The sequence below is a fragment of the Marmota marmota genome, unplaced genomic scaffold, assembly GCF_001458135.2.
Source record: "Marmota marmota marmota unplaced genomic scaffold, marMar, whole genome shotgun sequence".
In the NCBI taxonomy this organism is placed as follows: domain Eukaryota; kingdom Metazoa; phylum Chordata; class Mammalia; order Rodentia; family Sciuridae; genus Marmota; species Marmota marmota.
In genome coordinates this window covers 4691462-4706143 of record NW_026000241.1, presented here as the reverse complement: position 1 = coordinate 4706143, position 14682 = coordinate 4691462, and the positions used below count along the sequence as shown (strand labels likewise).

Here is a 14682-nt window from a genome sequence, read left to right as displayed (position 1 = left end):
TCACATTTGTCCATCTGCACCTGAGTTTTTTCACTTAACATAATCTCCATTTCCATCCATGTTTTTGCAAATGACAGGATATGTATTCCCCTTCCTCCTCTTTATGGTACTGGAATTCAAATTCAGGATTTGGTAAATGCTCTACCACTGAGCTACATTCTCAGCCCTGATTTTGTTCTTTTTAATGGTTGCATAGTATTCTATCACATATATTTACCATGTTTTCTTTATCCATTCATTAGTTGAAAGACACAAATTGTTTCTGTTTCTCAGTTATTGTGAATGGTACTGTGATGAACATGGGGTACAGATGTTTCATCAAATTCTAATTTCATTTCCTTTGGACATATACCCAGTAATGGAATTACTGGTTCACGTGGTGCACAGGATTGAAGTTATATATTTTAGTTTAGGAAGTTATATATTTTAGTTTAGGTGTAATCTCCATATTGTTTTCCATTATAGCTGTACTAATTAACTTTTCCACCAAAAGTGACCCTTTCCTCCCCATTCTCACTATTGTTATCTTTATTCTTTTTTATATCAGTCATTCTTACTGATATATCACTGTGGTTTGGATTAGCATTTCCCTGGTAAATAATAATGTATCTGTCGACCATTGCATCTTATCTTTTGAAAAAGTGAATTTAGATCTATTGTCCATTTTTTGGATTGGGTTATTTGTTTTTTAACTATTAAGTCTTAGAGTCCCTTATATATCCCACCTACCAACCCCTCGACAGATTTGTATGTCGCAAATATTTCCCACTATTCTGTAGGTTGTCTTGGAACTCTGTTGTGTGTCTTGCTGTACAAAGCTTCTTAGTTTTATGTTATCCCATTTGTCTGTATTTGCTTTCGTTTCCTGTGTGTTTGCGGTCTTTCCAAAAACATCCTGGTCCATTCCAGACTTCATAGGACCTTTTTTCTAATGAGTAAATATATTCCATAAATTAGTTCTCAATTATTATTATAATTGTACTTAAAACTTTTAGACTTTGTGAAAATAGAAAAATTAAAAAAAAAAACACTTAGCAAACTCTTTGAAAAAACACATATAGAATGTTGTTGGAACATGGGGGCTGGGGCTGTGGCTCAGTGGCAGAGTGCCCGCCTCGCACATGTGAGGCACTGGATTCAATCCTCAGCACAATATAGTAATAAATAAATAAAACAGAATTTTTTTAAAAAAAGGACCTACTGAGGTTATTTTTTAAAAAAAAGAATATTGTTTGAACAAACTATACATCAAAGTAAAAAATATAAAATCCATGTAAAAACTGTAAATTGTCCCCAAGAATGATGTGTGTGTGTGTGTGTGTGTGTGTGAGAGAGAGAGAGAGAGAGAGAGAGAGAGAGAGAGAGAGAACAAACATGAGTAAAAGGGTAAACCTGTCAAAAGAAGCCAGTAGGAAAATGCCGACTCACAAAAACACATTTTTTAGTGTACCATTAACCACAAGTATTTTAAAAACTACATAGAAATCAAGCTTCCTGGCATATCCGAACTGTGCTTCAATTTGCCTGTGGATCCAACATGGCCAAAATGAAAGGAAAAATACTCATCACTTGATTTAATTGAAAAGGGCACTACCTGGGAAACTCAACACACTGTGCCTAAACAAAACTTGCAGAGGTATGTGACTGAGTTTTATTTTCAAGAGTAAAAATCAGAAATACATAGTGCGGAAATCTCCTTTCAGAATGAGTCACTGATGAACCCGGTACATTTAGACTTTCAGCACATTTCCTTCAGGTAGTATATTTGTCACAGCATTTTAAACAATTTTAACTGGCATGCAGCTTTTCATATTAATGACATTTATAGGATCCCACTACACGAGGAAGATGTTCAAACTCTTTGTTACAACTGACAAATTCCTTCTATTTTTCCCATTCACAGTTTTTTGATCCAGTGTTGGACAAAAGGTTTCTGCACTCGTCTTCTATCCCAGGTTTCTCTTCGTGCTGTGTTCACTCCTAGGTGTACAATGAACCAAGATGACCTCAGGCATTCCCACAGGCTTTCCATCCATCCATCCAGGTCTTGTCTCTGCATTCTCACATTTGCTAGAGTCTTCATGTGACGATGAAGTCTTCCCACATTCTTTATTCAGGGTCACTCTCCAGTTTGACTTCTTTCCTGTACAAGGATGTGACTGCACTGAGGGAAGGTTTTCACACATCCGTTGCCTACATGCCTGAGTTCTCTGATGTCTGAGAACATGACTGGATCGACTGAAGGCTTTTCCACAATACTTACATACATAGGACTTCTTTCCACTTTGAGAGGGCTTCTCTCTACTGTGACTTCTTTCGTGTATTTTACGGGAACTGAAATAACTAAAGGCTTTTCCACACTGCTTACATACATAGGGTTTCTCTCCAGTGTGTGTTTTTTCATGTATTCAAATGTAACTGGAAGAACTAAAGGCTTTCCCACCTGCTTACATACATAAGGTTTCTCTCCAGTGCGAGATCTTTTGCGTACGAGAACATACCTGGATTGACTGAAGGCTTTCCCACACTGCTTACATGCACAGGGTTTCTCCCAAGTGTGAGTTCTTTTATGACTGTGAAAGGTACTGGATTCGCTGAAGGCTCTCCCACATTGCTCACATACATAAGGCTTCTCTCCGGTGTGAGTTCTTTCGTGTATTTGAAGGGAAATGGAATGACTAAAAGTTCTCCCACATTGCTTACATACATAGGGGTTCTCTCCAGTGTGAGTTTTTTCATGTTTATGAATGTAACTGGAAGAACTAAAGGCCTTTCCACACTGCTTACACACGTAAGCTTTCCTTTCAATGTGAGTTTTTTCATGTCTTCTGAAGGAGCAGGGATCATAAAAGACTTTCTCACATTGCTTACCTACATAGTGTTTGACCCTGCTGTGTGATCTTTCATGTCTTTTAAAGTAATATGAAGAATGAAAGCCTTTTCCACACTGCTGACATGTATAGGGTTTGTCTGTGTTGTGTATTCTTTCATGCCTGTGGAGGGAACTGGGAAAAGTGAGGGCTCTCCCACATGGCTTACAGACATAGGCCTTCTCTCCAGAGTGAATTTTTTCATGTTTTTCAATGTGGCTGGAAGAAATGAAGGCTTTTCCACATTGCTTACATACATAGGGTTTCTCTCAAGTGTGAGTTGCTTCATGTTTTCTGAAGGACCTGGGATCACAGTAGGCTTTCCCACATTGTTTACATATATAAGGTTTCTCTCCACTGTGGGTTCTTTCGTGTATTTTGACGTAACAGGAAGAACTGAATCCCCTTCCACAATACTTACATATATAGGGTTTGTCCCTAGTGTGAGTTCTTTCATGTCTTTGAAGGGAATTGAGAAACGTAAAGGCTCTCCCACAGTGTTTACATACAGAGGGTTTCTCTCCAGTGTGGGTTCTCTCGTGCATTTGAATGTAACCAGAATTACTGAAGGCTTTCCCACATTGCTTGCATACACAGGCTTTCCTTTCAGTGTGAGTTACTTCATGTTTTCTGAAGGCGCTGGCATTATGGTAGGCTTTCCCACATTGCTCACATTCGCAGGGTTTCTCTCCAGGGTGAGTTCTTTCATGTAATGGAAGGGAACTGGGACGACTGAACTCTTGCTCATGTTGCTTACATTCATGGTGCTTCTTCCCAGTGTGAATCCTTTCCCTCATCTGAAAGCACTGGGGATACCTGGAGGCTTCTGGATATTCCTTATCTTTATATGAATTCTCTCTGTGTTCCTGACATGCATGTGCTTTGTATCCAGTGTGAGCTGGCGGGGGCACATTTAGGGGGGAATCACCCATGACCACTTCTCCACACACAGAGCTTTCACTTGGTTTGACTCTCAGAGGTGTTTTCTTGTTCACAACAGAATGTAGAATCGGGCTGAAGTGGTCACCACACCAACTGTCATCTTTATAGAGTCTCTGTACTACTTGCCCACTACAAAAAAATGAGAAGCACATCACTAAGAGTTTATTAATAATATCCCGGAAGTTTTATGTTCTGTAACAATTGTCGACCATGAATGGACTGAATACACTAGAGGATGGCTTAAGTACAGTGGTTATCAAAACAGTGATATGGATATTTGGTTCCTTACTAATGCTTCAAAGTATTTTGCTAACACTGAATATCTATAGCACATTTAAATACAGTTAAGTATTCCTTATGCAAAACGCTTGGGACCCAATGTGTTTTGGATTTTGTAGTATTTGCATATGCATAATAAGATATCAAGATGGGTCCCAATCTAAATCTAAAATTCATTTTTATTTCATTAACATTTTATACCCAAAACCTGAACATAATTTCATAAAAACATTTTTAATAATTTGTGTATGGAACACAGTCTGTGTATTAAAAACTGGGAGAGTACCACTGTGGTCTCATGTCAGTCATACAGATGTGGCCTCTATTGGAACATTTTGGATCTCAGAATTTCCAATAATGGATGCTCAATCTGTATGCATTTTTGGAGAAAAATGAGATTAAATCAATTTGAAGCTGAGCACATTTGTACCATCTGCTTGTTTTTAAAATTTTATGTTACTCTAAGATTCATGATGTACTTTGCTTTCTCTTGTGAGTGCAAATTACCTTATATTTCTCCTGGAATTTTCGTAGCAATCATCAGTGGCTTGAGTTTCCCATTGTTTTTTTAAAATGCAGACCAAAACAAGCCATTATGACTAATTACAATATTGTAGGAAAAAAAGAATAGATTCTTGCTAGATTCATGGTATAATGTGACCAGGCTGGTATATTCACCAGAATGTTCCCTTTCCACACTCCCAAATCATGGAACAGTATTGACAAGCAAGTAACAATTGGTATCTGACTGGCTACGAGAGGGAATGTCACACTTACCTATCGAGGTCAGGTTCCTGTAGTTTTCCTGCATCACATCTCTGTAGAGTTTTTTCTGGGAAGGATGCAGTAAAGCCCATTCCTCCAGGGTGAAAGTGACAGCCATATCCTCAAACGTCACTGACTCCTAAAACATCCCCCATATATTTCCAGGAGGAAGGGTAAGACTCATGGCACTAGAGATCTAGACTCATTTCATAAGAATTTCACATGATATTATGTTCTCTCAATATGCCACCACTCGATTGTCACACTCGGGCACTTCCATCACCCCCAGATCTCTCACACAGCAATTATGATGGAACTAGCAGGTAAAGCAGCATCAGAACAGAACACCTGTTGTGCTACTGGGCCACTCCAATTGCTCTCTGTAGAGGTCAGCCCCTCTCACAACAAAGTACTGCTATTTAGTGTGCGTGAGACTTAACAGCAAGCGTCCTGAGACTGCCTATTCTTGGAGATACTTAAGAATAAACTTTGACCCTTGCTGGTATTTGGGAAATACTATTGGGATGGACCTCACCATCCTAATTGCAAAGAAGGTCTTGGTGTTCCAAACCAGTTGATGCCAAAAATATATAACCTGTTTAACTCCAGTTGTCCCTCTGAATGTTTGAAATGTAATAATATGTTCATCAAAAGCAGCCTACCTCATCTTCCCCCTAGTGCACTGTGGATGATCAATCTAGAGATGGTCTGTAGTTAATATTTATCCTCTGTTGTCACAACTTGTTACTTGGGAAATTCGGTGCATTTTTTTTTGACTACACTGAAAGAACATTTGGAAACTTGTATATATGGTTTATTATACATCAACTGGAATTAAATACTGAACAGGACTCACGAAGGACAATTCAGGATACCAACAGAAAAACATTATAGTTTTTATTGGAGAATATCAAAGGATAGTAAAACAAGTGAAAGGGTGGTGTTTAGTCAACTTTTTCGCCTCTGTGACCAAAAGACCTGACAAAAATGATTTCAAGAGGAGGAAAAGTTTATTTGGGGCTCATGGTTTCCGAGGTCTGTCTGAGAGGGCCAGCTCCACTGCTCTGTGCCTGGGTGAGCAGACATTCATGCTACAAGGTGTGGCAGAGGTGAGCAGCTCAGGACATGGCAAAAAGGAAGCAGAGCGGGCTCTGCTCGCCAGGGACACTGTGAGCACTAAAGGCATGCCCCCTTTGTGACCTCCCTCCTCCAGCACACCCTGTCTGCCTAGATCACCACCCAGCACATCCACTCAGTGGGTCAGCGCACTGATTAGGTTAAGGCTCTCATAAACCCATCGTTTCACCTCTGAACTTTCTTGAATTGTCTCACATGTGAGGTTTTTTGGGGGGACCCTTCATATCTAAACCATAACAGATGAGTTCAAAGTCTACCAGATATGGTGGTGGACGTCTGTGATTCCGGCTAACTTGGGCAGCTGAGGTAGGAAGATCCAAAGTTCAAGGACAGCCTGATCGATTTAGAATGAATCTGTCCCAAAATAAAAAGGGGTGGGAATGTGGGCTGGGGTTGTGGCTCAGTGGTAGAGCGCTTGCCAATACACGCGAGGCACTGGGTTTGATCCTCAGCACCACAACAAAAAATAATAATAAATAATTAAATGTACTATGTCTATCCACGACAAAAAAAAAAAAAAATTTTTTTAAAGGAGTGGGAGGGCTGAGGTTGTGGCTCAGCAGTAGAGTGCTCGCCTCCCACGGGCAAGACCCTGGGTTCAATTCTCAGCACCACATAAAAAATAAATAAGTGAAACAAAGGTACTGTGTCCAACTACAACTAAAAAAAAAAAAAAATAGATCTTTAAAAAAAGGGGATGGGAATGTAGTTCAGTGGTAGAGCACTGCTGGGTTCAACCCCGTGTACTCTCCCCCACAAAAAATTCACTGTTATCAAGTTGGCACCTCCCACACATATATCTATAAAATTGTATAATGCCCCCAAATACACCTTTTCCTAGACAGTTAAAAACTGGTTTACCAAATCTGGTAGGCATGATAAATGTTTAAAATCTCTGGAACAAAAAGTGGATGACTTGACTACATACACAAAAGACCTTGAACCCACACTATCCACAACACTATGTTATTAACACAAAAATTAACAAATAGATCATGGGAAAGGAAATCAGTACTGAAGGGGCCCACACATACACAGAAAATTGATTAATGATAGAGCATATCTCAGTGGTGGAGTGCAAATCTAGCATGCATAGGCCCTGGGTTCAATCCCCAGCACCACAAAAACAAACAAACAAACAAAAGGCGTTAGTATACAGAGTAAAACTGAATGAATGCATGCATGAGAACAGCCCAAAGCATATTTAGGTTAAAATACCATATATGAAAAGATCCAGCCGGGCACAGTGGCCCCCGCCTGTAAATACCAAGTGACCTCCCAGCAACTCAGGAGGCTGAGGCAGGAGGATCTCAAGTTCAAAGCCAGCCTCAGCAATGGCAAGGCACTCATCAACTCAGTGAGACCCTGTCTCTAAATAAGATACAAAAAGGGCTGGGGATGTGACTTAGTGGTTGAGTGCCTCGGGGTTCAATCCCCATACTACTAAAGGAAAAGAAAAAAGCAACCTTTGTTTTTGTATTTCATCACGGGTGAATGTTTACATACACATACGTCAGCTTTTCTATAGTTCTTTTCCTATGAATTACCTATTAATATTCTTTGCTCATTTTTTCCACTGCACTGACATTTTAATACATTCACAGGTTTTATATTGATTATGACAAACTTTGTTTATATGTTGCAAATGAAAAAAATGTTAGCAGATACTATACTGTATACACTTCCCATGAAGTTGCAAGTGAGTCTATAAAAGGATCCAAGGAGTCCTTCATTAAAAAACCCAATATGATAAAATTGGATATATTTAAAGTGTGCAACTGTGAAATAATCCCACATATGTACCACCTCAAATAGTTACCTTCTTGTTATGTGAGTAAAACACTAAAAACCACTGTCTTAGATAATGTGAACCCAGTGATCCACTGGGGCAAACCTAAAAGAGAAATGCTCGCTGAAAATGCATGCAATTAAGGAAAATTAGCCAATGGGTTAAGACAGTGTGGACATCTCCAGGGCAGGTCAGGGATGAGTCGGATGGGGACACTTGGAGACTCAAGTGAGTGCCCAAGTTATAATCTTGATGAAGAGTCTCAGGATGTTTATATTGCTGGGGATGTGGCTCAAGCGGTAGCCTGGCATGCCCGGGGCGCTGGGTTCGATCCTCAGCACCACATAAAAATAAAATAAAGATGTTGTGTCCACCAAAAACTCAAAAAATAAATATTAAAGAATTCTCTCTCTCTCTCTAAAAAAAAAATTGTTCTAATTAGTTAGTTTATATTATTATTATTTTTTTTTTAATTTTTTATTGTTGGCTGTTCAAAACATTACCTAGTTCTTGATATATCATATTTCACACTTTGATTCAAGTGGGTTATGAGCTCCCATTTTTACCCCATATACAGATTGCAGAATCACATCAGTTACACATCCATTGATTTACATATTGCCATACTAGTGTCTGTTGTGTTCTGCTGCCTTTCCTATTATTTTTAAGAATGGAGATGTTCTGCCCTTTTCTCTTTTTTTAAATTTTTTATTTATTTATTTTTTATTTTTGGCGGACACAGCATCTTTGTTTGTATATGGTGCTGAGGATCGAACCCGGGCCACACGCATGCCAGGCGAGCGAGCTACTGCTTGAGCCACATCCCCAGCCCCATAGTTAATATTATTTTTATCACCAAATCTTACCACAGACTTTATATTTCATTTGGGAACATACTTTGTGGGGGTGAAAATTTTAAATAAAGAATTAAATAAGGGAGAGGACATGCTAATTTCTGTGGTTTCCTGGTGACACATGGTGTGAGACCCCAATTCCCAGATGGGGCAGCAATGAACAGATCAGCACAGGTCACAACAGCAGAGGTACCAACCCAAGGTGGCATCTGGAGAGCAGGTCAGCAAGTCATAGCAAGAACTGGCTTAGTCACCTTCAGAGCTGTGGCTCTGATGCTGACCCTGATGTGGATGTGACACACAGGTGATCACTCCCAAGACTGAGGGCTCGGGGAGGGCAGCCAGGCCTCTGGAACAGGAAGCAAGTATCTTGAGAGAGCAGGAAAATGAGCCGGCCTGGGGGCTCCTCTCTGGAGGTGGACAGGGAGCTGAGGTGAGAATTCACGCCCACTCAACTAAGTTGAGAGTAGTTGTAAACGGATTTTGTTAACACTGGGAAAACACTGAACATTTCCAAAACAAGCATCCTTGATATTCTTATAGAAGACAGAGGCAGAATTATATCAACCATGCAACTAAACGAAAGGCAGAAAAAGTTGCTTAAAAGAAAAACCCAATATTAACTAAAAAAGAAGTTGAGAATATGGTACTTATTAATCCAAGTATATCAATGACAATTGGGAATGTGTTTTCCTGTACCTGTCTTAAATGACAGACTAGCAGAACAGATTGGAAAACAAGACCAAATCTGTGTTCTTCTTTTCTTTTTTTTTTTTTTAATTCTTTTTTTTTTAACTGACTCTTTTTTTTAATATTTATTTTGTAGTTTTCGGTGGACACAACATCTTTGTGTGTATGTGGTGCTGAGGATCGAACCCGGGCCACACGCATGCCAGGCAAGCACGCTACTGCTTGAGCCACATCCCCAGCCCCAAATCTGTGCTCTTCTATCAGAAAACTTTTCCTATATAAAAACATGGTAATGGGGTGGCTTAAGGAGACATTGTTCAAAGGAGTTAAAATTTCAGTTGGATAGGAAGAAATAAATTCAAGACACCTATTACACAAAATGGTGACTGCAGTTAATTGTTAGACCAGGATGCAAGAAAAGACCACTGACTCCAATCAAAATCAAATTAAAGCAAGCTTATTATTTCGTCCGGCCGGACTGCCTCTCCCACCCAAAACCGTGGGAACAAGACAGCAGCCGCAGCAGCTTTCCTGCAGCCCAACTTCATAGCCCAGAAAGTTACACAAAGGGGGGTTACAGATAACAAAACTCTGAGGAGCATAACACTAATTGTAGTTTACATTTTTGCTGGCCCCGACATCAGAATTTATGAAGGTCATTAGAGCCTCAGAGAGGGTCATTATCTGGCCAGGGAAGGCCAAGATTGATGAGGCGTCACTAAAATTTCAGAGAGGGCTGCTATCTGGTCAGAGAGCCAGGCATGGGTGAGTTCAAGGCACGGGCAGGCATTCCAAGCAGGTTCAGAATTTGCAGTAATTTAGAGTAAAACCGAAATTATCTTTTCCTGGCTTTGTGGAGATGGCTCCCAATTTTAAGAGAAAATCAGGCTGGGTCTATCAAATTATATCATTGTGCTCTGGGAAGTCACTAAGGAATTAGATTTTATGTGATCTCACCACAAAAAGATGATAGGTATGAGATAGTGTATATATTCACCATGCAATGTATATGTATTTCCAAAAAGCATTTTTGTATGAAATATATTTACTTTTATGTCAATAAAATGTGAATTAAAATAAGACAAAGACACAAGTAGATTTAGCTGAACCTCAAAGGAAATAATAAGGGATTAATTAACGATTAAGCAGTTGGTTCTTCAAGAACACATAAATTCCTTACAAGGTATTCTCCTAAACACAGCAACAAACCACATGGGCAAAAACAGAGAACTGAAAGGAAGATCACAGATCCAAAATTACATCTGTAGACTTCAAAACACCTCCATCAATAATTGACAGATCAAGAAAGCAAAAATGTAGCCAGGCATGAAGGTACACATCTGTAATCCCAGCAACTTGGGAGACTGAGGCAGGAGGATCACAGGTTTGAGAAAAGCCTTAGTATCTTAATGAGGTCCTCAGGAATTTAGGGAGATCTTGTCTCAAAAAAATTAAAAGGGCTGGGGATGTAGCTCAGTGGTAAAGCAGCTCTGTATTCAATCCCTGATACCAAAAATAAATAAATAAATAAATAAAATAAAATAAAAATAAAAAGTTTAGTAATGACACAGTTGAAATCAACAGCATCATCCATCAAGTGAAGACATTTGAGATTGCAGCATACTTCATTCAACAACTACAGAGTTTCACATCTTCTCAAGATCCTGAGGAATATTCACCAATAAAGACCATGTTTTGTACTACAAAACACACCTTAACCAATCATATAGGTTATGTCCTTGCATCACAATGGATTTCAAGTAGAATTTGATGACAGAAACACAGATGGAAAACTTGGGGGCCAGGTGAAGTGGCACACGCCTGTAATGTCAGAGGCTTGGAAGACTGAGACAGGAAAAATCACAAGATCAAGGCCAGCCTCAGCAACTTACTGAGGCCCTAAGCAACTCAGTGAGACCCTGTGTCTAAATAAAATTTAAAAAAGGCTTGGGATGTGACGCAGTGGTTAATCACCCCAGGATTCAACCATCCCTGGTATCAAAACAAAACAAAATAAAACCTGAGAGGAATTAGAGATGAAATCTCTCTCTCTCTCTCTCTCTCTCTCTCTCTCTCTCTCACACACACACACACACACACACACACACGCGCGCGCGTGTGCGTGTGTGTGTGTGTGTGTGTGTGTGTGAGAGATGACTGGGATCTGACCCAGGACCAAGCTCATGGTGGGCTAGTGTTCTGCCACTGAGCCATGTCCCATCCTTAAATCACTAATGTGTCCTTTTAACTAACATGTGTCCATGGGAAGTCTCAACAAAATTTAAGTATTTCATCTAAAATGAAAATTAACAAACTTTGTAAATATAGAAAACCCCAAAGAATTAGAGGGGAAAAAAAAAAGGAAAGAAAAGAAGAGTATTTCCTGGAATTAAAAAGGGCTTACAGCAAGTTTGTATGATAGTAGATTAATATAGAAAACTCACCATTTGGCTATAGATCAACTATAAACAACTGGATTGGAAAATAAAATCTCAATGCCATTATACTGGGGGAGGAGGCAGAGAAGGCCATCTACAAGTAATTCAATGCCAAAGTTAATGAGCAGGAAGCAAAATACAATCATTCGTGATGCACCCACATCAGCATTCCAAGCACTGGCAGAGCACACAAATCCATGAAAGGTCAAATGATAAATTCATGTACTAACACAATCTCCAACTAAATTTTAACTTATCCAGTCTACAAATTAACAGTTTTTATCCCATTCTGCAAAAAATAACTGATGATGCATTAGTATTTGGGGACAAAATAAAAATAACATTATTAACAACGTCAAAAATAAATAAATAGATAAGTCTGAAACAACCCAAGGCCCACAGAAGAGCAGAGGAATAACTGAGTGAACTGGCTGAATGGCCACCTTACCAACCCTGTATGCAAACCGTGAAGGCAAAGCTACAAGCTACGGCCCCCACATGTGCATAAAGTAATAGTATGTTGGTGGCAAGATTAACTCATTCATAAACAAAAGAGGCAAACCAAGCAAAACTCTGCCTAATGATAAGAGATGGTAAAGCTATAAGGAACGATCAAAAAATCCATCCTTGGGGCTGGGGATGTGGCTCAAGTGGTAGCGCGCTCGCCTAGCATGCTAGAGGCACTGGGTTCAATTCTCAGCACCACATAAAAATAAATAAATAAATAAAATAAAGATATTGTGTCCAACTTTAAAAAAAAAAAAACTTAAAAAAAAATCCATCCTACGGTTATCTCTGGTGCATGGCTTGCTGAGATCAGGGAGACATATCAGGAGCGATCATGGCCTATTTATTCCCTTGCGTGCTGATTCAATGGGCCTTTATGATCTTATTTGAACTTAATATAAACACATAATTTATTTCAAGACTTCTTGCTTCTTCAGACCTCATCATTTCACCCATTCAGGTCCCAACCCAGAAAATCACCACCTTCCATTTGAATGATGAAATAAAATTCTGAAATGCTTAAGTCAACTGGTATTTTTCAGAAACAACACTCCATACAGGAAACAAAAGGGAAGCCACTCAACGAAGCAGTGTGCCCCGGCCCCACTCTTGCTGTGCTCAGGCAGCCCTGCGTGGCTCCCTCCCGCTGAAAGTTCAGACCTGCGGTGTCTTTTGCTGACAGTTCTTCTGACACCAAGTGTGGTGTCTGCGGATCACCAAACAATTCTGCAACACCAACTGGGTGTCCCACAAATTAATTCTGACACCATTATCCCCACCGCAGATGACAGGACAAAGCACGTGATTGAGTTCCGCTGTGTTTGTGTTCCGCTGTGTTTGTGGTGCTCATGCGTGTGAATAAACTGGTACCCTGCATCACCTCATTAGCATAAACTGAGACACTGTCTGGAAGTTTCTTATGATAAACAACCAAAGACACAAATTGCTCAGAAAATTTCAAGGGTTTTACAATCTCTGTGCCTTACACTTTGGACAAAGACTAAATTTTATTATACTACACATCCCCATACAGTGTCACACACCCAGTGTCTTTTTCTCAGACTTCTTCTCACAGACCTTCTCAAATGGCATATTAAACTCTGACCAGACCAAGTCTGTGTGTGCAAAAACAAAAGGCTGAAGAGGTTGCTTCTACACAAGCAATATAATCCTGGTAGATAAAGGTTTTTGACTTGGACCCCAACAATTTCTATTTTGGACAAGCAGCCTAGTTCACACTAACACCCTTCCCATTACACTTAGAGGGTGCCCCCCACCCTTAACCACAGACAAGGGCAGACAGACACTTTCCAAATTCCCACTTTTTGCCTTAAAAATGATTGAACTGATCAGCAGAAACAAAACACTTATTAAGTAAACTTCCATTATCTTTCTCTCCTTCCTCCAGGTGTGTGATCCTTGACCCACCCTCACAAAGCCTCATCCAGTACACAAACCTTCCTCTATTGTCACCTTTCAAAAAGACCCAGGCTCGGTGATGCACGCCTGTAATCCCAGCAGCTCAAGAGGCTGAGACAGGAGGATCCTGAGTTCAAAGCCAGCCTCAGCAAAAGCGAGGAGCTAAGCAACTCAGTGAGACCCTGTCTCTAAATAAAATACAAAACAGGGCTGGGGATGTGGCTCAGTGGTCGAGTGCCCCTGAGTTCAATTCTGGGTACCCCAAAACAAAACAAAACAAAAACAAAAACAGGCAGACCTAAGGGTGATGCTCTCTGGCCTAGGATCTGACGTTGCCACCCTCCGTCCTCCCCTCCTGCCCACCTAATTTCTATTCTTTTTGCTCCTCCCTAGAAAGAAAATCCTTTCTGCCTAACCCTTGATGTGCTTCCAGACCTTAGAGTGGGATTTCACCAATGCAATACTTCTTTCAAATAAAGTCACACCCTTCCTTAATAAGCATTTCGGTTTTTAAAACAATGTCAAGGAACAGTCTGAGAGCCCGTCGTGGTGTGCACGCCTGTAATCCCAGCAGCTCGGGAGGCTGAGGCAGGAGGATCCAGAGTTCAAAGCCAGCCTCAGCAACTCAGCAAGACCCTGACTCTAAATAAAACATTAGAAAAGGCTGGGGATGTGGCCCAGTGGTTACCCGCCCCTGGGTTCAATCCGAGGGGAGAGGAGGGGAGGAGGGGAGGGGGGAAGGGAGTCTGAGTGCAGTAATAGTGCCGTCTCCCCTTCCACTCCAAGGCCGACCCCGTGCACCCGACCCGCTTCCGCGGCCCTGCAATGTGGGGGATACCGAGAGGCCGGGTTTACTGCCCCCTGAGAAGTGTTCGCTTCAGGGGCCAGTTCGCGGAATTGAGACGATGCTGCCCTTGAACCTGGAAGATGCCCAGGAAAACCCGGCCCCACTTGGGGAGTGGGGCGCGACCCCCCACACCCCGCTCCTCTCG

General features: G+C 40.7%; 1 pseudogene; it reads right to left on the bottom strand.

Annotated features, from left to right (window-relative positions):
- Window positions 1-962: 962 nt before the first annotated feature.
- On the bottom strand, window positions 963-6415 carry LOC125613716 (annotated as a pseudogene).
- Between the last annotated feature and the right edge of the window lie 8267 nt (window positions 6416-14682).